Source organism: Oryctolagus cuniculus, chromosome 5 (assembly GCF_964237555.1).
Source record: "Oryctolagus cuniculus chromosome 5, mOryCun1.1, whole genome shotgun sequence".
Lineage (NCBI taxonomy): Eukaryota > Metazoa > Chordata > Mammalia > Lagomorpha > Leporidae > Oryctolagus > Oryctolagus cuniculus.
This window is the reverse complement of record NC_091436.1, coordinates 2924334-2949431: the sequence shown is the minus strand read 5'-3', so window position 1 is coordinate 2949431 and position 25098 is coordinate 2924334. Positions and strand designations below refer to the sequence as shown.

At 47.2% G+C, this 25098-nt stretch overlaps 1 protein-coding gene across 2 annotated transcripts in view; it reads right to left on the bottom strand.

Annotated features, from left to right (window-relative positions):
• The window catches only part of PDE10A (phosphodiesterase 10A), a 631241-nt gene that overhangs the window by 432604 nt on the left and 173539 nt on the right, over positions 1–25098 (bottom strand). The window lies entirely within an intron of this gene.

The window sequence follows — 25098 nt, the reverse complement described above, 5'->3', positions numbered from 1 at the left end:
CAGACACCTCCTGACGCTCCTGGAGCAGGTTTCAAGTTCAGGACAGAAACGGATGCGCAGCACTATCTGCCTGGGGTAGGCCAGGGTAAACGACACGGGTCACCCTCAGTGGGCAGCCCTCGCTCAGTTCATGCTCCCACTGCTGAGCCCTCGTCTTTTCCCAGGGAAAGATGTTGCTATAAAGTTGTTGAGACCCTGGGGACTGGGTTTTCCCAGGGAACTGCGGACCACAGTGCACACGTAACACTTGTTCTATGTCTTTTAAAAAAAATCATTTCTTTGGAAGGCAGAGAGACAGAGAGGGAGACATACACAGCCAGATCTCCCATCCACAGATTCACTCCCCAGAGGCCTGCAACAGGGGAGACTCCAGTGTCCCACGTGGGTGGCAGGAACGAAAGCCACCATCCACTGCTGCCTCCTCAGGTCTGCATTAGCAGGAAGCTGTGTCGGGGCAGAGCAGAATTTGAACCCAGGCACCTCCGATAGGGGATGCGGACTTCCACTTGTGTCTTTTTTATTTTATTTATAGAAAGGGAACAAATTTCACATATTTCATATATACAGTTTTAAGAGCATAATGATACCTCCCACTCTACCCTCCCTCCTCCACTCACTCCCACCCTCCCTCCTCCTCCTTCCCTTATTTTTCTGTTAATTTTTGCAATGTCAATCACTGTCTTAACCGCTTAACCAAGTGCCTGTTCCCTGCTCCGTATCTCAGCATTATAGCCTACTCGGTACTAATTGCTACCCTGGGCACCACTGCAGTGGTTGTATAAATGTTCCCAGATATGTCACTTTTTAAAAACCTTTCATTTTGAAATAATCTTAGGTATACAGAAGAATTGCAAAAATGTCACCCATGCTTCCCAAGTGTCAACTGGCGTCTTTCCCCTGTGGTTAACGTGGTACAGAGCTGTGGTGCATTTACCAAGACTGAGAAATACAGCGTCTGTACTCCACTGACCATTGAGCCCCATCTTTATTTGGATTCTACCCCATCTTTATTTCGAATTTCTACTGTGGTGAAAGTGGGCCTTATGCTTGCCCGTGATGTACCCCCCAGGCCCTGCCTGCATTTCTGTCTACAGAGCCGTGGAACGATAGCGCTAGGAGAGCTCTGTGTTCTCTTATGTGGTGTTAGTGCCTCAGTTTCTCAATCTGTAAGATGGATCCACGAGTTCCGCGTGCAGTGAGGACATGCACACCCTGCCCACTTCAGTTAGCTCCACTCTCGCCGTGGCCCCTGCGAGATCAGACCAGGAGCAATGGGCATCTTCATGCAGACCGTTCACTCGGTGTCAATCCCAGAGCGAATTAAATGGAAAGATTCGCTCTTCGATGTTCTGCACCCTCCCGAATCTTCAACGAGTTCTAGTAAGTGGTATCATTATCCTCATTGTAAAGATCAAAAGGCAGAGGCCCTTGTCTTCATACTAACTTTATTTTCATTTAGATGCATCTCCCATGTAGGACACTGACAAAAGGAACAGGCCACTTGGCCTGCGTTCACCCTCGCAGAGGCCAGTGGATGTGTGTGGAAAACCCAGGCACAGCCCCATTGCGACTTTGGATGGTGACTGATCCTCTGTTGGGGAAAATTGAGGGTAATTGATCATCTACTGGGAAGGGATATTTTTTACAGCAGTTTTAAAAATCTCTCAGAAAAATGGCAGAATACATTAGTTTCACTGATATTTTTGGCAAAAACATCCATTTTACAAGTAGTAATGTTTACAGGAAATCTTAAATTTACCTAATTCTTATAGAGCAATATTATGTTCATTTTATTTGTGATATGAATACTGCTGATATCTCTGTAAGATAAGGGTCTTATACACATTTATGTCATTAAAAAGCACTGAACGATTGTTATGAATTTTTCATGCAGAATTCAATTTTTTTCTGAAGTTTGAACTCAAAACTCACTGAGGGGTTTCTATCTTGTTCACAGTGGACACCCACACAGGGCCATGGGGGAAGGACTCAGGAGTCAGGCTGGGGGTGCCAGGTCCAGGTGCTTAGCACCCTGGGGCAGACACCCAGCCCAACTTCATGCTGGCCTCTGGACCACAGTCACCTGGGCTTTGGCTCAGGGGTGTGCACCACGGCTGCATTTGTTTTTTAATCATGTTGGGCTCTTTTATCTATGATGGCTTTCTAATACTGAGAGTCCTCGTCTCGTGGGCAGAAAAGTCTTATTCCAACTTAGGGTACGGCTGTGGGTTTCTAGCACACTCACCTTCTGGAAACCTCTCCAGCACTCTGCTCCATGGTCAAGGCAGCATGTGCTGGCTTTCACACGGCTCAGGTAATAGTACACTGCTGTTTCCATCCACTTGTATTTCAATTCCAGCAAATGTAATCACTTTCCAAATTATGAGTCTGATAAGAGTGTCCTCATGTTTGGCTCTCAGCATCATGGGAAGGTCCCGCCAGTTTCTTTATGTGAAACGCTTGCCCTCTCTCTGCCCATTTGCTGCATCTGTAATTATTTTCAGCTACTGCTGTGCTGTGCCATACATCTTGACCCTCGTCCATAACTTTTCACAAATATTTCTTCAGGATTTTTCACATTATTTGTATTTTAGTTGTGTTGGCTTTATTGTACAAAAGTCATGACTTTCATCTTTCACTTTGTAATTCCCTTAAATTGCTCCAATTATTAGAATATTGTTGGTTCTGAACAGTTAACTAATATCTTTTCAGAAGTAACTGAAAGTATCTTTAGTGTTTTCCCTTTTTAAGGGAAAATGGATATATTTGGGGCCAACGCTATGGTTTGGGGTAGCAGGTAAAGCCGCAGCTCGCAGTGCTGGCATCCCATATGGGCACAGGTTCGAGTCCCGGCTGCTCCACTTCCGATCCAGCTCTCTGGGAAAGCAGTAGAAGATGGCCCAAATGCTTGGGCCCCTGCACCCATGTGGGAGACCCAGAACAAGCTCCTGGCTTCTGACTTTGGATCAGCCCGGCTCTAGCCATTGCAGCCACTTGGGGGAGTGAACCAGCAGACAGAAGATCTCTCTCTCTCTCTCGCCTCTGCCTCTCTGTCCTTCAAGTAAATAAATAAATCTTTAAAAATATAAAAATAAAAATGGGTAGATTTTGGGGGAGGAATTTGGCCTAGCAGTGAAGAGGCCGGCCGGGGAGCCCGTGTGCCGTATTGGAGAGCCTGGGTCAGAGTCCTGGCCCCCTTCTCAATCCCAGCACCTGGGGATGCACACGCTGAGAGGCAGCCATGATGGCTCACAAAGCTGAGGCCCTGCCGCTGCAGGGGAGCCCCAGACTGAGTTCCCACCTTTGTCCCGCTCCCAGATGCTTGCCTGTTGTGGGCGTTTGGAGAGTGACCCAGCAGATAGGAAACTCTCTCTCTCTCCCCCTCTCTCTCTGCCTCTGTCTCCCCCTGCGTTTCAACTAAATAAAGCAAACAAATAATAAGTTTTCAAGCATTTGGACAGGTGATGTCAAAATTAAAAGTTGGTTATTGGCTCCAGTTGCCATGGATCTCATCTTCATCTTTTCTTTCATGAAGATTCTCACAGCGTCGAGGTCTCTGTCTCGTGCAAGCTCTGCTGAACGTCCCATGTAACGTTGAGGACATTGCTCTCACACCAACCCTCCCTCGCAGCAGTGTCTCATGCCTCTAGGCACGGAGGGCTGGGAATGAGCTGCTGAACTGATCCTTGCACTGAGTATTTTGCAGTGTAAACTGGTGCAGCCACTGTGGCAGGGAGTATGGAGAGATCTCAGTAACCTGGACATGGACCTACCATACGACCCAGCCATCCACTCCTGGGAACTTACCCAAACCAAAAGAATTCAGCGTCTGAAAGAGTTATCTGCACCCCCATGTTCATTGCAGCACAGTTCACAATAGCTAAGACCTTGAATCAACCCAGGTGTCCAAAAACCGTTGACTAGGTAAAGAAATTATCATATATATACACTATGGATACTACTCAGCTATAAGAAAAAAAAAATGAAATCAGGTCTTTTGCAACAAGATGGATGCAACTGGAAACATTATACTTAGTGAAACAAGCCATCCCCAAAAGACAGATGCCGTATGTTTTCCCTGATCAGAGGTAACGAATAGATTAACTAAAATATAATGTACAGAAGTAAAATAGACATTTTGACAGTTAGTGGTGGTTATAGCCCTGTCTCTTTCATTGAGGAACCGTATTTTGTTTTGTTTTGTTTTATTTTATTTTCTCTTCATTGTGTTTGTTAAACTCTTTTACTTCGGGTAGTGTTAGCTATATGATCTTAAAGTGTAGTAAAATAAGACCATTGTAAAAATGAGAGGGAGGGGGAGGAAGAGTTGGAACATGGGTGGGAGGATGGGTAGGGGTAATGGTATAAAGGAAATATATGGAATATATATCCTAAATAAAATATATAATAAAAAATCAAAAGAAAACTGGGAAGGGAAGGAGGAGGGAGAGTGGGAGCAGGGAGGGAGAAGGGTAGCATGGAAGGATCCTCATGTTCTTAAAACTGCACACATGGGGGCTGGTGCTGTGGCGCAGTGGGCTTATCCTCCGCCTGCGGTGCTGGCATCCCATATGGGCGCCAGTTCGAGTCCCGGCTGCTCCACTTCTGATCCAGCTCTCTGCAATGCCTGAGAAAACAGTGGAAGATGACCCAAGTCCTTGGGCCCCTGCACCCATGTGGGAGACCCGGAAGGATCTCCTGGCTCCTGGCTTCAGGTAGGCCCAACTCCGGCTGTTGTGGCCATTTGGGGAATGAACCAGTGGATGGATGGAAGATCTTTCTCTCTGTCTTTACCTCTCTCTGTAACTTTGCCTCTCAAATAAATAGATTAAATCTTAAAAAAAAAAAAAATACCCGTATACATGAGATTTGTTCCCCTTATATAAATATAAAACTTTTTTTAAAAAAAGAACATGAGGGCTGGCGCCGCAGCTCACTAGGCTAATCCTCCGCCTGCAGCGCCGGCACCCCGGGTTCTAGTCCCGGTAGGAGCACCGGATTCTGTCCCGGTTGCCCCTCTTCCAGGCCAGCTCTCTGCTGTGGCCCGGGAGTGCAGTGGAGGATGGCCCAAGTACTTGGGCCCTGCACCCCATGGGAGACCAGGAGAAGCACCTGGCTCCTGGCTTCGGATCAGTGCAATGCACTGGCCGCAGCGCGCCGGCTGCGGAGGCCATTGGGGGGTGAACCAACGGCAAAAGGAAGACCTTTCTCTCTGTCTCTCTCTTTCTCACTGTCCACTGTGTCAAGAAAAAAAAAAAACACACACACACATCACACACATGAGGCAAAGCAGGGGCTGCCAGACCACAGTGTTTGCTCTACCTTCCAGGACAGTGGCTGGGGGAGCGGTGTGTTTGGGTCCCCAGGAGTGGAGTCAGGCAGGAAACGCCCCTGGCCACTCAGTGCACACGCAACCCTGCACGCTCAGGTGCTGGAGGGCCTGGGTGGGCTTGCTGCACTGGGCACTCACCCCCCCCCCCCCATGCCTCTCAAAAGCAGACCAGCGCCCAATGCGGAGTGCTCTCTGTGACACACGTTCTGAGGGAGCAGAGGCTTCTGGGAGCTAGACAGCCAGACTTCTGATCGCTGAGCTGACTGAGAATGCCTGAATCCTCACCAGGTGGAGAGTGAGCTGAGCTTCAGAGTGGCTATTCAATACTAGATTTTCTGTTTTTATTTTAAATTTTTTAAACTTTTATTTATTTGACAGTTAGACAGTGAGAGAGAGAGAGACAGAGAGACAGAGAGAAAGGTCTTCCTTCTGCTGGTTCATCCCCCAAATGGCCACCACGTCCGGCGCTGCGCTGATCCGAAGCCGGAGCCAGGTGCTTCTCCTGGTCTCCCATGGGGTGCAGCGCCCAAGCACTTGGGCCATCCTCCACTGCCCTCCCGGGCCACAGCAGAGAGCTGGCCTGGGAGAGGAGCAACCAGGACAGAATCCGGCGCCCATATTAGATGCCGGCACCATAGGCGGAGGATTAACCAAGTGAGCCATGGTGCTGGCCCAAAATTTTTTTGGGTTTTTTAAAAAACTGAGCAGCAAGGTTAGAAATGTCCCCAATACTTTCCTATATCCATTAGGATGCACACTGAATGTATTGATATGGGAGGATCTTAACAAATAGTTCAACTTGCTCACGGCTTTTTAAAGTGTCAATCATATGCAATTTGATGATTTTTGAAAGAGTTGTATATGTATGTATGTATTCATAAGAATGATGAGCTTATGATGTATTTTTTTTCCCTATGTCCTGTCTGGCGTTTCATTTCATATCAGAAATGTCACACAGATGTCCACTGTCATTAGTCAGGGCAGTACTAGACATAAACTATTTTAGTTATTGAAGTGAAAGACATAAAGCTGTCACACTTAACGGTATTATTACCAATGACAGAGGAAACCCAAGGAAATGTAAAAACAACGTGCTAAGTTTTTTTGGATGATATTTGTTGGATGAAAGACCAACCACCTGCATGGAGCTAACAACTACTCAGCAAACGCTGTTTTGATAGCAACCAGATAGTTAGAGTAACCAGTATTAAACCTAATAAAAATTATTCATTATCATTATGCAGAAAATTACGAACGTGTTGTTGAAAAATACTTAAAAAGACCAAACTATATATCCTATTCCTGAGATAGATGCGTAACTAAAAAGGCATCGATTCCCCCCAATTCAGCTGACGGGTCTGTGCAGCTGTACCCTAAATCCCAGCAGGGTCTCTCTGATGAGAGACTCTGGAGTCATTATGGAAAAGCCAACAGCCAAAAACAGCCTGGACCATTTTAGGAAGAAAAGGTGGGGAGGGTGCTTTCTTTACCTGGCAGCAGGAATTTATTTAAGCTCTTGTTTACCAAGACAATGAGGTGCAGTAGGGAGATCAGGAAACAGAGTCACCCACCAGTGGAAATTACAATGCGACAAATGTACAATATGCGTTTAAACGAGCAGTTCAACAATTGGGTCTCATCTTGAACAACAAATTGCCTCCCTACGTTGTGTCTTGTACACAGATCAATTCAGATAAGAGATAGCTCAGAAGACATAGAAGAAAATTTGGGAGAAGATCTTTAGGATCTAGAAACACAAATCAAAAATAATGATTGACAAAAGTGGGAACTTCAAAATTAAAAGCCATTCATCAACAGACATAAAAAGAATTGAGAAAAATAAAGACATACACAACAAGCTGTTTGGGGGAGTATAAACTGCAAAACAAATATCCAGCGTACTGAGAGAACTACAACAGGAAGATAGAAAATCTCCAAAGGAGAAAAACAAAACAAATGACGAAACTCCAGCATCCAAGAAACACGGAAATGTGGTCAAATCCAGGAGTAATCAAAACGGACACTGAAGAACACGAAAGCTGTTACTTGGGTAATAACTCACTTTGGGGGAGCAAAAAGCTAAACTATCCAAGAGCTAGGGTGAATGTGGCTCCGTTTCTAATCTGCTCGATGATTTTGGAAGGCAAGTTGGCCACATCAGGCAACATTAAAAACAGACACTCTGTGATCCAAGGATTGTACCCCTGGAAAACCTGTCCCCCAAATCCTCACAAATGTTCACAAGGAGATAGGTCCTGAAAACCTGCACTGAACCAATTTTTATATTAAAAAAACCAAAAAGAACCTAAAGCAAAATTATTTTCAATGCTTATTTTTCAAAAGAAAAATAAACAGAATTGAAGCATATTTGTATAAAAAAATCTCATACAGCATTGGAAAAAAACTATCGACATAGAAAAACTAGGTTGCAGAATAATAAATACAATACTGTTTATACCTCATTTTAAATTTGCAAATCATTACTAAGTGTTGTTTGCATGTAGCTCATATGGTGTGAAAATATTAAAAACCCAGGAGAGAAAGAGAAACACCAACTTTCAACAGTGAAGCCATGGATGCAGAGGGAAGGTGATGAGCTTGAGACAGAACGCATGATTGTGGGTAGGGCGGGCGTTGTTCTCACCGGCTGGTACTTCTGATGGCGTCAACAGGGTGGGAGCTACACGGGCACTCACCACGCGATGCTTGAGCGATATGTTTAGGATACTGATAGACTTGTGTGTGTTTGCCCCCCGGCTGTTGAAGTCTGAGATGTCTGCAATCTTAATAAACATCCCAGAAGCTAGGGCAGGGGACAACCAGGATACAGAGCAGCTCTGTATCCTGGAAGACTTTTTAGCCTAAAATGAGGGGATATTAATAGTAACACAGCAAACGTTCCAGAAATCTAGGAATAAGTACGTTGGTCTAGAATGGGGCCCGTGGTGGTCAGACAATGTGTTTTTTCGTTCCAGATTCTGTCAAATATTACTTTTTGCAGAAATTAGAAATTGCACAGGATCCCAGGAGCACAGTGCAGAACAACGTGAACCAAGTGAATGCCCACATGGCTCCCACTTCTCTTCCAGGGACTAATCACGCAGACGGGGCCTCTCCTAACCAAACAACCGAGTTCCCTTTGTTCAACAAATATTCACTGGCTCACAAGTGCATGTCCAGACACTGGGGATGCAGTGACCTCCGTGGTCCCTGGAGTTTCTACATGAGCAGGCCAGACCAGGCCAGGCCAGACCCAGGCCAGGCCAGACCAGGCCAGGCCAGACCCAGCCAGGTGCAGATGTGGGAGCCTGGAATGGTCACAGCTGACGACAACGGGCAAGGCCTCAGGCTGACTCCTGAATCTGTGAGCCTCTCCCATTTTGCCTCTAGTTGATGTAAGGAAATTTAGGTGCTTGGCAAATTCTCTCGATATTTGATTGCCATATTTCAAAATAAAGAGATATATTTCGAGCTATTGTGTTTTGGAAAATTGCAAGTTTTTGATATATCTGTAATACTTACTAGGAACTCGTCGAAAATCTATGATTCTGAGGTCTATTAATACAGAGCCTGAAATAATTTAATTTTACATTCTGTAAAAGTGCTTCTTGAAAAATCCAGTGGCATTTAGGGGCAGGCATTTGGCCAAGTGGTTAAACTGCCCATTGGGACACACATGTCCATTATCAAAATGCCTGGACTCAATGACCAGCTCCGGCTCCCAACTCCAGCCTCTTGCTAATGTCTCCACGAAGCAGTGGTGGGGTCTCAAACACCTGGGCTTCTGCCACCCGTGGGAGAATCCTGAATTGCGTTCTTGGCTCCCAGCTTCAACCCCAGCCTGGGCCCATTGGAGGCTTTTGGGAAGTGAACCAGAAGGTGGAAGCACTTTTTATCTAGCTCAGTCTCTTTGTCTCTTAAATGAACCATTTAAAGAATTCAACGGTTTTAAAATAAATGCTAAATACAAAATCTTGCTTTAAACAATTTCTATCTTTGTGAGGAAATTGTTACACATATAATGACTGTATATAAAACTTGGAAGATTCATAAAGTATTAACGAGGAATAAAAAAACTACAACTCAGAAAAAATATCTGATATATTTGTATCTTTCTTTAGCATTCTTTGTTTCAAAATAAACATGAAAATAAAAATGTTTTCTGGTTCACTACCCAGATGGCAATGACCAGTGCTGGGCCAGGTCAAAGCCAGGAGCCAGGAGCCAGGACCTTCTTCCAAGTCTCCCACACGGCTGGCAGGGACCCAAATATTTGGGCCATTTTCTGCTACTTTTCCTAGGCCATCAGCAGGGAGCTGGACCAGAAGTGGAGCAATGGGGAGACAAATTGAAACCCATATGGGATTCTGGCATCTCAGGGGGAGGCTTTACCTGCTTTTCCACGATGCTGTCCCTAGCCCTGTTACTTAAATGTGAATATTTTGCCCCAAAAAGTCCATTAGCATTTCACTGTTGTTCCCTTTTCATTATTTATGCCGCTTAGACTCCTGGAGCATGGAAGTGTTAGTAAGTGGCTCCTGCCCTGAAAATGGACGCAGAAAACCATGAAAAAATATTAAGGGCTAAGGCACCCAATGCTTTGGACAAAGAGGAGATGCACAATTCTGTGTTGGAATGGTAAGATTTGCACTTTTCCCCTCTTTCAAATACTCCTCTGCCAACATACTTCAGAGCCGCTGGCTCTGCTAGCAGCACTGCTATTTCAGTGTCAAGGACGTGATGGAGAGCTGTGCTTTCTCTGTGAAATGTGTGGGCTGTGGTAACGAGTTGCTCACAGTAGCACAGCCACCGACACTGCCACAAAGGCCAAGAAGAGGAGCAGTCATCCGGAAAGGGGAACAGCAGAACACAGGAGCTATGCACACACACAGGGCCGGTAGGTTCAGAAGCTGCGCATTCAGGGAAGTGTGTGTGTGAGTGAGTGTGAGTGTGTGTGTGAGTGTGTGTGTGAGAGTGTGAGTGTGTGTGTGAGTGTGTGTATGTGTGAGTGTGTGAGTGTGTGAGAGTATGTGTGAGTGTGTGAGAGTATGTGTGAGTGTGTGTGAGTGTGTATGAGTGAGTGCATGTGTAAGTGTGTGTGTGTGTGAGTGTGTGTGTGAGTGTGAGTGTGTGTGTGTGTGAGATCCACCAGTGGAAAGTCCTCTCAGAAGCAGAAGGGAGAGTCACCTGCCCCTGTGGGACATGGAGAAATACTGTGGTGTGGCTCAACTCACAGACTCAGGGGCAGAGTTTCTAATGTATGTCCTTGCCACTGCAGGATTTGGTAAGATATTTAAACCTTCTCTGCCTCAGTTTCCTCATTTATAAAATGAGGGCAATAAGAGAATCACTCTTGCCAAGATCTATGAGAATTAAATGAGTTAATGCACGGTGGAGGCACTAAGCATGAGGTCAGAATTTAGCACATCATCTGCAAAGCACTCAGTAAAGACATCCTATCATTAACACCATCATCACCAACACCACCACTATCAACATCATTACCACCATCATCACTAACAACATCATCACTATCAGCATCATCACCATCGTCCTCACTATCCAAATCATCATCACCACCACTATCATCACCATCACCACTGTCAGCATCACCATCATCACCAACATCACCATCATCACTGTCAACATCACCATCACCACTGTCAGCATCACCATCACCACTGTCAGCATCACCATCATCACCAACAACATCACCATCACCACTGTCAGCATCACCATCACCACTGTCAGCATCACCATCACCACTGTCAGCATCACCATCATCACCAACAACATCACCATCATCACTGTCAACATCACCATCACCACTGTCAGCATCACCATCACCACCACTGTCATCACCATCAACACCAACAACATCACCATCATCACTGTCAGCATCACCCTCATCACTGTCAGCATCACCATCATCACTGTCAACATCACCATCATCACTGTCAACGTCACCATCACCACCACTGTCATCACCATCATCACTGTCAACATCACCATCATCACTGTCAACATCACCATCATCACTTGCAACATCACCCTCATCACTGTCAGCATCACCCTCATCACTGTCAGCATCACCATCACCACTACACACATTAGCATCAGCTGTCACCATCACTATCCTCAGGAGAAGCACAACACCTCCACTATCATCATCACCATCAACATCACCATCACCCTCATCACTGTCAACATCACCATCATCACTATTAACATCAGGGTTATCATCAACACTGTCACCATCACTATCCTCAGGAGAAGCACAACACCTCCACTATCAGCATCACCACCACCACCATCAACATCACCTTTGTCATCATCCTGATCACCCATGAATTATTTCTCAGTGAAGTTATGAAGAAAGAATAAATCCAATAAAAGGTAACTACAATGGTTCCTGGTCAGGCCTGCACATATTTTATATTGGATGTACCGTTTTATGAACCTCCAAATTGGCACACTTACAATTCTGGCCACGCAATCTAACTTGTTTAAAGTTTTGTGAGTGAATGAAAAATATTTCCTTTTCTAAATTCCTGAGTTTTCACTAATTATCAATTCTGATGCTAGATAGACAAAAGAGAAACATCACAATTTGTCTCTGAAATGCCTCAGGTTTCCAACCTGAATCCTGCTTTACACTTTCCCAGCATTCATAGTTCCTGACACTACAGGGAATGACTTTCCTCTCGCATCACCCTGGGGATAAAGACTCAGGCAATGACCTCATGAATTAGGAGGCGTTCAGATGTGCAGCCACTGGCTTGGCCCTTCCTGGTCCTCACCCATCTATTGAAGTTTCTTCAGGTACGATTTGAATGGAGAGCACAGGACACTCCGATGGGTAAGTCATGGGCTGTGGAAGGCTCAAGAAGACATGAGGACTGCATGGAGATGGCACAGAGGAGAAGGGGGCCGTGAGCAACCCCTCGTCCCACTGGATTGAAAGATGCTGATGGGAGGGAGTGCAGAGAGAGCCAGCGCTCTCCTGAGACCAGGGAACAGACTTGAGTTCTTTAGGGAGCATTTCTGAATTCAATGTATTCAATGTAAAAAGTCAAAGGGATCCTAAACCAAGTGGTCAAACACTATCAAGTGAAAAGTTTTTAAAAAGGAAGTGAGAGGAGGATTTTAGTCCTGGAGGGTTTTCATGGGCTTTCGCAAAAATGTCTGTCGAAGAATGAAATGGGTTGAGTGGGTGAGGGGGTGCAGGGACCCTACCATGGCTGGAGCCTCTGTGGCCACAGGGGAGGCCAGTCCAGCGGTGGGGAGGTGGCCACAACCAGTCCCATGATGCCACGTGCTGGGCTGGCCACTCTGCCACTGGGCCTGGCTCTCAGACTCGTTGCTGGAGGATTCCCTGTCCCACACGGAGGATGACTGTGTTCTGCTCTGGCTTTGGAGATGCCAGGGACAGACGCAGCAGAAGTGCACATGGGCACACCTGCTGCCACTACACTGGGGCTCTGTGCTCACAGGACTTTCCCTGTTCTGATGCAGCCACCTTTAGGCTTGGCTTCTGCAGCAGTGCCAACTCAGACCCAACCTTTGGACTCGTCTTGGAGACACAGTTTTTCACATTATCTCAGCACAGGGCAGGAACAAGGAGCCACAGAGCCCAGAGCCTGAGTGTCCGCTGAGGTGAGCCCCATCTGCACAGGGCCCACACCTCCACGTGGGCAACCTCCGCAGACCCTCAGCTCTGCTGACACAGTGCGTTGCTGTCACCGTCCTCGGCGGCTGCTGGCAGAAGTCGGTTCTGAGACACGAGCCACAGTACTGAAATCTGACAGTACCTGAGTGCGGCTCCATCAGGCCACGTGGGGCTGCAGGGGTGGAGAAGGCATTGAAGCCGGGGCACATGCAGGCTATGATGGGCAGGGAGATGGTGTGGGCATCGCCATTATCTGCAGGTGTGTGAGGTGCACATTCACGTGGCATTCCACCAGCGACCAAGGCCACCCCCAGTCATCTTCCCCACTGTCATTGCCATCTAGAGACCCAGGTACACTTTTGCCCTAGACACTACGAGGTACCCCCATCTTTATGACACCTTTTACCTTTTCTGGCATAGAAGGCAGAACCCATGGCGGCTTAGGTGATTCCCTGTCTGGAGTTTGCACCTGTGTGACCCCGTCCTTGGCTAGAACTCCTGTGTCACCCTTCCCTCCTCTCCGTGGCTCTCTCTGATGGCCAGAGCAAGGCAGCCAGGAGAGTGAGGGCCACTCCACCACCGCCGGCTACACCTGCACGCACTCCACCCGCTCCACTTTAAATCGCTAGGAGGTAATGTGGGACATAATAGATCACACAGACGACTGGTTACTTCATCTGCACCAAACCAGTCTTAATTGTCACATCCACACTGGAGTGTTTAACGTTTTCAGGAGCTCATCCCCTGGCTTACATCCCTGCAGGGCCTGGTGCAGAAGGAAGCATCATGACAATGCTGATGTGTTTGTGCTGTTTAAGTCAGCAGAGAGGTGAGGGATGGCCTTGCAGTGGTGTTATTTAAAGTGTGAACCACATTGCTTGGAGACAAAGTCATTCCCCAATGAGATCACAAGAGGGAACGCATGCCCATTTACTTGCCATATACCTGCAACACACATGTTACATGTATGTGTCCCCGTGTACCTGGAAACTACCTTTAATGTGAAGTCCACACTTTACATGAAAGAAAGACTTACATGAAGAAAGACTTGCTGCTAGCATTGAGAGAAACTTTCAATCACCTGTTTGCAATGCAACGTAAAACTAAATAACCCAAATTGTAGGCAATTGTGTCATCAGTAACAGCCAATAACTCAAGGGCATCTTGCATTGAGCCTTTAGCCAATTAAATAATGACTGTCACCAGCCACCCTGGGGGATCTGTGGCCTGGATGGAGGGAACACGCCCCACAGAGGGAAGGGCAGCTGGATGGCGTCCGCTTTTGGACTCTGTTGGGTGGCTGAGTCTTGTAGCGCTAGGAGGGCTCCAACTCCCACGGGAGGCTTTCCACGGAGGCAGGGTCCTCCCAGCTGAGCGAGGGCTTTCCCTTTGCAACGGAAGGTTTGTTCACTAGCCTTGCTTCTTATTTTAAGTAGAAATGCTAGGAATTCTCAGGCTCTACTTTGAAAATAGACATAATCTTAATTTTAGTATTTAGTTTATTTCCTACCACAGATGTTAATTTGCTTACATTGTAACTACATGACTTTTAATAATTTACTGCAGGCTTATTAAAATTGTGGTTAGCTTCCTGTAAGTCACAAAATTTCACTTCTTCCCCAGAAACAAAAAATCCCTAGGACCTCTCATGCTGCTACACTTGGAAGTTTTCCATTTTGCAATAAGCATGCCCACAAATGGCTGGAAATAACATAGACAATAACTCTACGATCATTTCCGTCATTGTCTTAAATTAGTGAGGGCTCGTAAGACGCAGTTTTAATGGGCAGCCCCTTGATAGAGCTTTAACATAAGATCTTCCTGTTGCCCCCCCCCCCCTTCCCATGCACCACTGTGAAAACCCTGTGAGTGTTCCCAGGGCATCTGATTCACGCACAACCACACGCTGCCCTGGGAGGACACCAGCCACTAAAGGCATCTGAGAAATAGTCACCTGCCAGGTATGGGATCACCCGCACAGGTTTTTGCAGTCAGTATCTGAAAATTGCCTCTCCTTGAGTATTATTAGCTTTTCTTTCTACCGGATATTGGGTACACGGTCGGCTGGCTCACACGTGTGCCCGGCCTACAGCCGGTGGTGAATAATGAACTCTCCGTAGTTTTTGAAAGAGACTTGAAGCACTCTCCCAGGAAACAAACTACATTTCCCTGTTGCGAAGGAAGGAAGACCCACCATCACTCCTGTTTGCAAAGACTACCAGTCCCAGCTCTGGAGGTCCATCAGCACATTGTTGCAGACAAGCACTGCATTAGAATAGCTTCTGAAAAAATAGATTTGAATTTTAAAGGGGCTTATTCATTTATTTTTATTTATTTGAAAGGCAAGGAGGGGAGAGAGGGAGGGAAGGAGGGAGAGAGGGACGAAGGGAGGGAAAGAGAGAGAAAGAGAGAGAAAATCTCTTCCTTCCACTGTCAGGCCAAAGCCAGGAACCAAAAACTGCTTCTGGGTCCCCCAGATGGGTGACAAGGATCTATCACCTGGTGCCTCCCAGGAAGGCGGATCAGAAGCAGAGGCGGGACTGGAACCCTGACTGACATAGGAGCCAGGCACCCAAAGGGCTCTTAGCCCAGGCCACCACAACACCTGCCCCAGGTTTGCACTTTAATAGATCAGTCCTCCTCGAGGTCTGGGCAGCCAAGAGGCACTTCCCGCAAGCACGGATGCGTCTGTGAGAGGGCTGGTGAGAACGCAGATTTTGGATCAGGAGCCGCAGCTCCACTGCATGAACCGTGTATGCTTAGGCAGGGCACTTCACCTTCCAAAGCTCCCATTTCCTCATCTGTAAAATGCCAGTAATGATAAGATGCTGGCGAGTACCCTGTCTGAAATGCTGGCGAGTACCCTGTGTGAAACGCTGGCGAGTACCCTGTCTGAAATGCTTGGTATCAGAAGTGCTTCAAATTTCCAATTTTTTTGAACTTTGGGATACTTGTAAATACATAATGAGACATCATGGGGATAGGCACAAGTCTAAACACAAAGCCCATTTATGTTTCACATACACCTTATGCCCATAGGCTGAGGGTGCTTTTATATATTTTTAATAATTTTGTGCATGAACTAGAGTGTCATGATACAGAATTTTCCTCTTATGGTATCATGTCCATACTTAGCACGTGTCACAGCTTGGAGCATTTGGATTTGGGGTTTTGAGATTAGCAGTGTTCAGCCTGCTGCACCTTCTTGGTTGTGCTGCGTGGGGAATCAATTAGATAACACCTGTAAAACACTTGGCTGCTCGCTCTTTTGGGGCCAAGAATCTTAGACCAAATCATTTAATGAATTGAAAATTAGGATTGTGGGCCACAGTAAACCAGCTTCTCTCAGAGGGCCTGCATCCTGAATTTTATTAAGAGATGACACAAAAACGGAATTTTGTTTTAACAATAAATGTTTACATTTAAAGCTGAACAAAAAGCCCCGAGAACTAAAAGAGTGCTTAATTACTACACAATATCTGATGTTAAGACTAACCACGGGCAGGCATTGTGGTGTGGGAGGCAAAGCAGCTGCCTGTGACACCAGTACCTCATATGGGTGCAGTTTTGTGTCCTGGCTGCTCCCCTTCTGGTCCAGCTCCCTGTTGATGGCCTGTGAAAGCAGTAGAAGATGGTCCATGTGCTTGGTCTCCTTTATCCTCCTGGGAGACCCGGAAGAAGCTCCTGGCTCCTGGCTCCTGGCTTTGGTCTGGCCCAGTGCTGGCTGTTGCTGCCATGTGGGGAGTGAACTGGTGGAAGGAAGATCTCTCCCTCTCTCTCTCAGTCCACTGACAGCCAGGGTAGGGGTTTCCCTCGCTCGGTCAGGCAGGGGTCAGGGAGCTCCTCTGTCTGCCACCACAAAGGCAAGGTCAAAGACAGGTGGGAGTGCTCACTCAGGGACAGATCTCTTTTGTCTTCATACAAATCACTAATATGACAGGTTGTAGACATCCTAGAAATAAAATGCATTATGCAAACTTCACATATTAAAGAGCTGTAAAGATAAAACTATAAGACAGATGGGTTTACACATAGTGGGTGAAAGACAGCTACTCGTGTGGGGAGTGTCCTCAAAGAGACATCCATGGGAAACAGCCTCAGATGAGCACCCTCCAACACCAAGTGCTGCACCCAGGGCTCGGGGTCGCCCAGGCCCTTTCTCCGTGCAGATGGTGATGGCAATGCTCCCTTCTGGGTCCGTGTTTGAGTTAATCTCAATTTTCCGTTCTGTGTTCACACTGGGAGTCGAGAACCAAGCAGTTGCTGCATGGTACATGACAGTCAAGAAACAGCAAATTGGCTTGGAAGAGCCATGGAGAACGGTAACCCAACGGCTGCATTGCTTGGATTCCATTATGCATTTGTTTTTCTTACAACAGAAATAAGGCATTGAGTCTGTGCAGACCTAACGCTGTTAGACATGAGCTGGGTCGCCCACGGTCATGTCCACAAGTGGGCAGTCATTGCTGTCCAGCCAAAGGTGGCACCCGGCTGGAAGATTGCCAAATTTTAATTGAAACCCTCTGGAGAGCTGATCTTCTCTGCATTTTAATCTTTGATTCACCATTTAGTAGTTCTGTGATTTGGAAAAAAGTACTTAAGTTTTCATTATTTCATTGGAAAGGCAGTGGAGACTCCCATGCACCGGTTCACTCCCCAGATGCCTGCAGCAGCCAGAACTGCTGGACGGGCTGAAGCCAGGGGCCAGGAACTCAGTCAAGGTCCTCCATATGGGTGGCAGGGACCCAACCACTTGAACCATCACAGCTGTCTCAGCAGGAAGCTGGAATTGGGATCCAATGCAGTCCCGTACGGGACACAGGCACTCAAAGCTGCATCCTAAGTGATAGGCCAAGCGCTCACTCCCCTACTTAATGTTTTATTTAGCTTTATATTTCTACCTGGAGTATAGAGATAAAGCGGATTCACAAAATTAACACAGGCAAGGAATACACACGGTGCAGGCCCTGAGAGAGACATGGGTACACGAAGCCCTCACCTAAGAGACGCTGAGTTCCCTCGTGAACACTTGTGCAGTTCTCATCAGCTTGGATGTCAACCCTACATTAGGAGCGGAAGGAAAAGGCTGATCTGTGCCTTGTTCTATGTCCATCCTACACAGGACACCATGGGAGTAAGGGGACATGCCCCCACCCCACCCCAGCCCCCCACCCTCTGGATGGGGCCAGCATAGGGACAGGAGAGACACGGAGAAACAGAAATGAAGGCCCAAGACTGTGTGTGGTTCTCTACCAAGCTGCTCTGAAGATGTGTGTGGCCCCTTTCACAGAGAACAAAGAGACGGAGGCATCAGCCCCAGTGGGACCTGCGCTGTGGGGAACGTCCGTCCCCAGCCTTCCTGAGCGACACTGAATGGAGCCTCAACTCTCACGGAAACAGCACTCTTGGTGGTAGGCGTGGTCTTACCCTAAGAGGGTCACAACCCCCCATCAATGAAGCGACACCTTCACAGTAGGGACTGCAGTTTAGAGCGCCTGAGACTTATCTTGAGAAAGGACCCCCCACCCTGGGGCTCTGGTCTGAAACTGTGATCCGACAGTCCACTGCATCCCACCCGAAAGAGCACGGAATCTCCCCAACATGATGGCTCAAGCGTGAAACAGACAGGCTGCACCTGTACAACTGTTCAGACTGTAATTTGTCGATTGTCAAGACTGTAATTGATATTAGTTTCACATAGGCCTTAGGTCAGCTTGACCTTAGCAACCACGTATTCCCCCCAAGCCCAATCCTAGCAACCATGGATTCCCCCTTCCCGCCTTTGGATTTTGCCTTTATAAACCCCGTTGCTTTGAATTTTGGGGTTAAGAGTTCTTTGGGGCAGGAGCCCACTGTTGGCTGTCGACAATAAAGGACCATCAGATTTTATCAGTGTGCGGTGCTCCTCTGTTTGTACAGAAAGAGAGCAATTACAAGGCATTAACTTCAAAGTGTTTAATGGACTTCCTTCTAAGATTGGTAAAATAAAGGGGTGTCCTGGGGAAATGACCTTGTCACACACAGAGACACCTGTGTCGCCTGCTTCTCTTCCTGAGCGTGGCTCTGCCTTCACTCAGGAACGTCACCCTGAGAGTCTCACTTTTCCTTAAAACACTGCACAGAAACAGGATGTCTGGCCTTCCTCATCAAACGGGCTACAGGGGTGTCTTTACAGTAAGTGGGAAGACTGGCTGACGAGAAGTTATCCAGACCACCGAACCAGAGGGTTTCCAGGTTGGGGCGACTGCCAGGCGAGGGGTGTTTGTAGGACTTGGATGTGGAAAGCAGAGTGGGTGCCCGCTTGGAGAAGAGGCTCCTACCCGGCAGTGGGCCAGGACGGAGAATCCAGCTGTCACCTCAGTGAGTGGCACAGCTCGCAGTGGCCCCACACACCCCACGGTTGGAAGAATGCACAGGACAGGCAGGAAAGTGTGCACGGAGGCCGGGGAGCCACTTCCAGCAACTCTCCTCGGCCTCCTGCTCCCTCTGCCCAGGGCGGATGCTCCTGTCTGCCGCTCAAGAATCCCTTTCCTGATGCTTAGAATGTTCTCAGACACCGCGAAAATCCCACCCGAATGCAAGCCCAACAGCCCACACGATGCCAGGTGAGCCAGGCCCCAGGGACACGTGGGCCAGCACGGTGTACTGCTCGGCAGGAAGGTGGTGCTGGAAATACTAGACACGTTATTTCAAATTTCATTTACAGGAAGCCTTGCACAGTCCTTTGGGGAGGATGGATATGTCCAAAAATTCTTTTTTTCTGTTGATTTTTCATTTAAAAAATACTAGTTTCTGCAGGCATGCATTCACATTGTCCAGTTTTTAGTGGGAAAACAAATCATGTCTCAGTTTTCCTCTTCCCATCCACGGTCTCCACTTACCATTACTACCCACCACCCCCATTAGTTAGCCATAGTGACTAGTTTCCATCCCTCCAGATTCTTAGAAGTGCACAGATATGAATCCATACTTCTCCCTGTTATAACACTAAACTTTTGCATCTTAAATGTGTCTATTAATAATGTGTCTGTGAGAGCTCTCCAGTTCACAGACTTCCTTCTTCTTTAATTGCATGGATGGACGGATACATGGATGCATGGATGGATGGACAGATGGACGGGTGGATGAAGCAGCAGATGTCATTTAACTAGTTCCATACTGAAGGACGCTTAGGTTGTTCTCGGTCTTTTGTGTTGCAGAAATACCACACTGAACGTGAAGGTGTGGCAGATGGTTTAAAGATTTGCAGAGCTGTCCATCTTTCCTGTTTGGTTTTTTGTTGGGTTTTCTTTTGGTAAATATTTATTCATTCATTTATTTGAAAAGCCAAGTAGCAGAGATAGAGGGAGAGAGAGAAGAGAGGGGCCCTCCAGAGAGAACTTCCATCTGCTAGCTTATTCTGCAAATGGTCAAAACAGCCAGGTCTGGGCCAAGTGAAAGCCAGGGGACCAGAACTGCATCTGGATCTCCCATGTGAGTGACAAGGGCCCAAGCAATTGAACCAAGTGCATTAGCAGGGAGCTAGATTGGAAGTAGAGCAGCTGAGACTTGAACTGGCACGTGAATGTGGATGCGGGATGTTGCCTTGACAGGCGGTGGCTTCACCCATGTACAACCCTGGTCTCCGTCTTTCCTGTTTTGGTGGACATTGTCATGCTGTCCTCCATCAGCTTGTATTTTTCAACTAAAAAAAAAAAAAACCCCAGATCTTTAATAAGGCTATTTTTCAAAATATGTTTCCAGTTCCAACATCGTTGCAAAACCCAGGGTGTTGAGTTTCTCCTTTAGCTGCCTATAGAAACCCAATTCTTCTCATTCTTCGCAAAATTCTGGAAAATATTCATTTAATTACAGAAAAGTGAAAAGGTAGCAGATATGCTTGTTGTTTGTACACGCAGACATGTGAGGAGACGGTGACTGGCCGCCACAGCTCCAGCTAGAAGTTGCTGGTGTGAAGGCCACCCCGACCCGGGCCCACACCCCCCCGCCAAGAAGTAACTGTGTTGCACCTGAAGCAGAGCCCGAGGAGTCGACAGAGCTGGTCCTTTGGGCAGCTCTGTTGTGGAAAAGGAGAGACAGCTTTCTGAGATAAGCCCCAGACACATTTACAAAAGAAGGTGGTGCGTAGCACCAAGTGTTTATGGAGAGCCTGGGGGTGGCTTTTAATAACCTGGGATGACTTTTGTTTCCCGAGTCACCCCCTGACAGGTGCGCTGAGTGGCAGGTGAGAAGTGTAGCGCCAGGGAAAGGGTTGTGTGGCCGTCCTGACTCTCCTGCTGTGTGGTCACTGGCCCGGCGAGGACCTGCCCGCTCTTCCAGGGGCGGGGACCGCCATCCGAGTTCAGCACCTGTCGGGCCCTGCTCTGAAGGGGAGGGAACACAGCCCCCTGACCTCACGGTTACCTCCTTCCACCCAGTGGCGAGGCGGCTCCAAAGCACAGACCTACCACCAGCGCGAAGGTTAGCTGGCCACGGCCTGCTCCTTGCTCGCAGGTGGCTGTGGACAATGTCCACCTGACGATACCGCCTTGCTTGTACGACAGATCACAAAATAGCCACATCTGGAAGTGCTTTCCCCAGAGTTGAGACATCCAAGCTCGTCACGGAGAACCAGGAAGTCAGACTGCAGGTAGCTGCCAGGTGTGCGCGGCCACAGAGGCCCTGGACCGACCTCTTGGACTTAATTTTTTTCTACTTTCACGTTTCCCACTGTTTTTATTAAAGCATCGTGGAAGTGGGTAGAACGTGGACTGCACAGCTCATCTAGTACCTGGGGTTGTTTTTGTCTGTCACCTACTTCATTCCATGTGAATGCATTTTCTATTCAGTTGAGATCTACATTCACTGATACTGGTATCAGGCTTATAATTCTGCACATAAAGTCAAACCTCACGTGAGAATAAAATGTTTGAAACTTAACACCCTGTCTCTTATCCAGAAATTAATTCCGATTTTTCTTTTTTCACAAACATCTCCAATATGAATTCAGAGTCTCTTACTTTGTGCAACAATGTAGCCCGCATGCCCAGGCACCAACGGTTTTCATCTTAATTACCATAAAATTGTAATTGATAAAGAAGAGAGTAATTTATTCCAGGAACCTGAAGGCTGCCTGACCTCTCCCGCCTGCCCCCTGGGCATCCACACAGCCACTGAGAAAGCAAACACTGGACCCCTGACCTCTCCCGCCTGCCCCTGGCCATCCACGCAGCCACTGAGAAGCCCAGCGCTGAATCCCATGGGGCAGGGCTGGCTCAGCGCATTTCTAGGCTGTTCAGCCGAGGCCAGCTACGGCATGAACACCTGAGATCAGCACCTGCAGCTCCCGATCGCGGGCTGCACACGCAACGCAGGGTTTTCATTTACTTCTTTGCTTCGTGGCAGCCATTCGTCATCTGCTTCTCTTTTTTTATTTTTTGTAAACTGATACTTGTATTACCGTATTAGGCGCATCATTCAATATTAATAAATAGACATCTATTACATAACTCGTGCTGTATGTCATTTTATTAGAACTGGTAGTATCAATTCACCTCCAGTTGATGGACAATTAGATTAGGAAAGCATTTCACTATTATAAGCAGTGCTGTGACAAAAATACTTGTGTACACATCTGCTTATGTTGCTGGCTTATTTCTTCAGGATAAAATTCCAGTAGCAGAACTGTGGACTGTTTTCCTCTGAAGGTTTTGACTCATATAGACAGATTTCCCATCAGTGAGGTTCTATCAATTTATATTCCAGCCATGCCCAAAAAGTTGGATATTATCACTTTTCCCAAAAGAAACCTTTTATTTAATGAGTACAAATTTATAAGTACAAATTTAGGAATACAGTTATTCTTCCCACCATCCCCACCCTCCCACCCACCTCCTCCTCCCTCTCCCATTCCCATCCTATTCTCTGTTAAGATTCATTTTCAATTAACTCCATACACAGAAGACCAACTTTGTGCTAAGTAAAGATTTCAACAATTTGCACACACACGAAACTGTTTGAGACAAGTTTTACAGTTAGTTCTCATAATACAACTCATTGAGGACAGAGGTCCTGCATGGGAAGTTAGTGCACAGTGACTCCTGTTGTTAATCTAACAATTAACAGTCTGAAGTATGATATCAGTGATCACCTGAGGCTCTTGACACGAGCTGCCTAGGCTATGGAAGCCTTTTGAATCCACGAACTCTGTCAGTATTGGGACAGGGCCATAAGCAAAGTGGAAGTTCTCTCCTCCCTTCAGAGAAAAGTGCATCCTTCTTTGATGGCCCCTTCTTTCCACTGGGGTCTCACTCACTTCGCACAGGAAATTTGTGCCACAGTTTCTTGGCTTTCCATACAGAAATGTTCTCATGAACTTTTAAGCCAGACCAGAATGCCTTAAGGGGCTGATTCTTAGGTTAGAGTGCTAAAGTGATTGTCATTCTATGACTGCTGTATGGACTGCTTCCTCTGTTGGAACATTCTCTCCTTTCTATCTATCTATTATTATTATTACCATACACTTGACCTTATTAACACTTAATCCTTTCTACATGATCACTTTAACACTTAATGTGGTTACTTTAACACATAACACGGTATTTTTACCACCCAGCTTCATGGGATTTGAGGTCCCACGGCAAGTTTTTAAACTGTACCCTTAGAAGTAAATCCAGGGCTCGGCGCTGTGGCTCAGTGGGTTAATGCCCTGGCCTGAAGTGCTGGCATCTCATATGGGCCCTGGTTCTAGTCCTGGTTGCTCCTCTTCAGATCCAGCTCTCTGCTATGGCCTGGGAAAGCAGTAGAAGATGGCCCAAGCCCTTGGGCCCCTGCACCTGTGTGGGAGACCTGGAAGAAGCTCCTGGCTCCTGGCTTTGGATTGGCGCATCTCCAGCTGTTGCGGCCATCTGGGGAGTGAACCAGTGGATGGAAGACCTCTCTGTCTCTACCTCTCTCTGTAACTCTCTTTCAAATAAAATAAAGTAAATCTTTTTTTTTTTAAAAAGTAAATCCATGGGAATGTATGCAGAACTATACAGCTTTACTGTTACAAACTTCCTCCTCCCTCTCTTACTCTCACTCTTATTTTTTGCTGAGATCTATTTTCAATTGACTTTATTGGTCACGTTCTGCATAAGCACAGGTGTCTTTTGTCTCTCAGGACTTATGGTCAACACCCAGCATTTCTTTTGCCCTTGGTCTTCTTGCCTTCCTCCTCCCTCTGCCCAGATCTTCACCCACTGCCCACTGAAGGCCAGGGGACCAGTGCCTGGGCAAAGCCAAGCCAGTGCTCTGGCTTACATAGCTGCTCTGTGGCTTCCATCTGATTTTCTGACTTCCCTCCCCCCGGGTAAGAGGTCCTTGTTAAATATTTCTCGTGTGGATGGCTTATTTATTATGGGTGCTGGACCTGTTGCTGGATGCATTCAAGGACTCAGGACAAGACTCCCGCATCCTAGCATGCAGGAAGACAAAGGCTAGCAGCTGTTGGGCAGCTCCATGTGGTTTGCAGACCTGGTCTCTCTTATCCCTTTAATGCACTGTCATTTTAGAAGAATGAGCTCCGGGCTGGCACTGTGGTGTAGCAGGTAAAGCCACCTCCTGCACTGCTGGCATCTCATATGGGCGCCGGTTCAAGACCCAGCTAATCCACATCCGATCCAGCTCCCCGCTAATGTGTCTGGGATAGCAGTAGAAGATGGCCCAAGTCCTTGGGCCCCTGCACCCATGTGGGAGACCTGGAAGAAGCTCCTGGCCATTGCTGCCAACTGGGGAGTGAACCAGCAGATGGAGGACCTCTCTCTCTCTCTCTCTGTCTCTCTCTCTCTCTGTCTCTCCTTCTCTCCGTGTGTAACTCTGACTTTCAAATAAATAAATAAATCTTTTAAAAAAAAGAATAATATTGAGCTCGTAGACATTCAGTGACTTGGCCCAGGCCCCATTGCAGGGAGGAGATTCCTGTCGTGGGCTTTTGGTCTCTAGCAACTGAACTGTCTCCAGGCCTCTTACTGGTCTGCCCCTAAAGGGAGCCACATTCGAGCAGGTAGACATGCCTGAGAGAGCAGGGAGGCCATGAGAAATGATGCTGCTTCCTGTTATTGACACAGACTAGACTGCT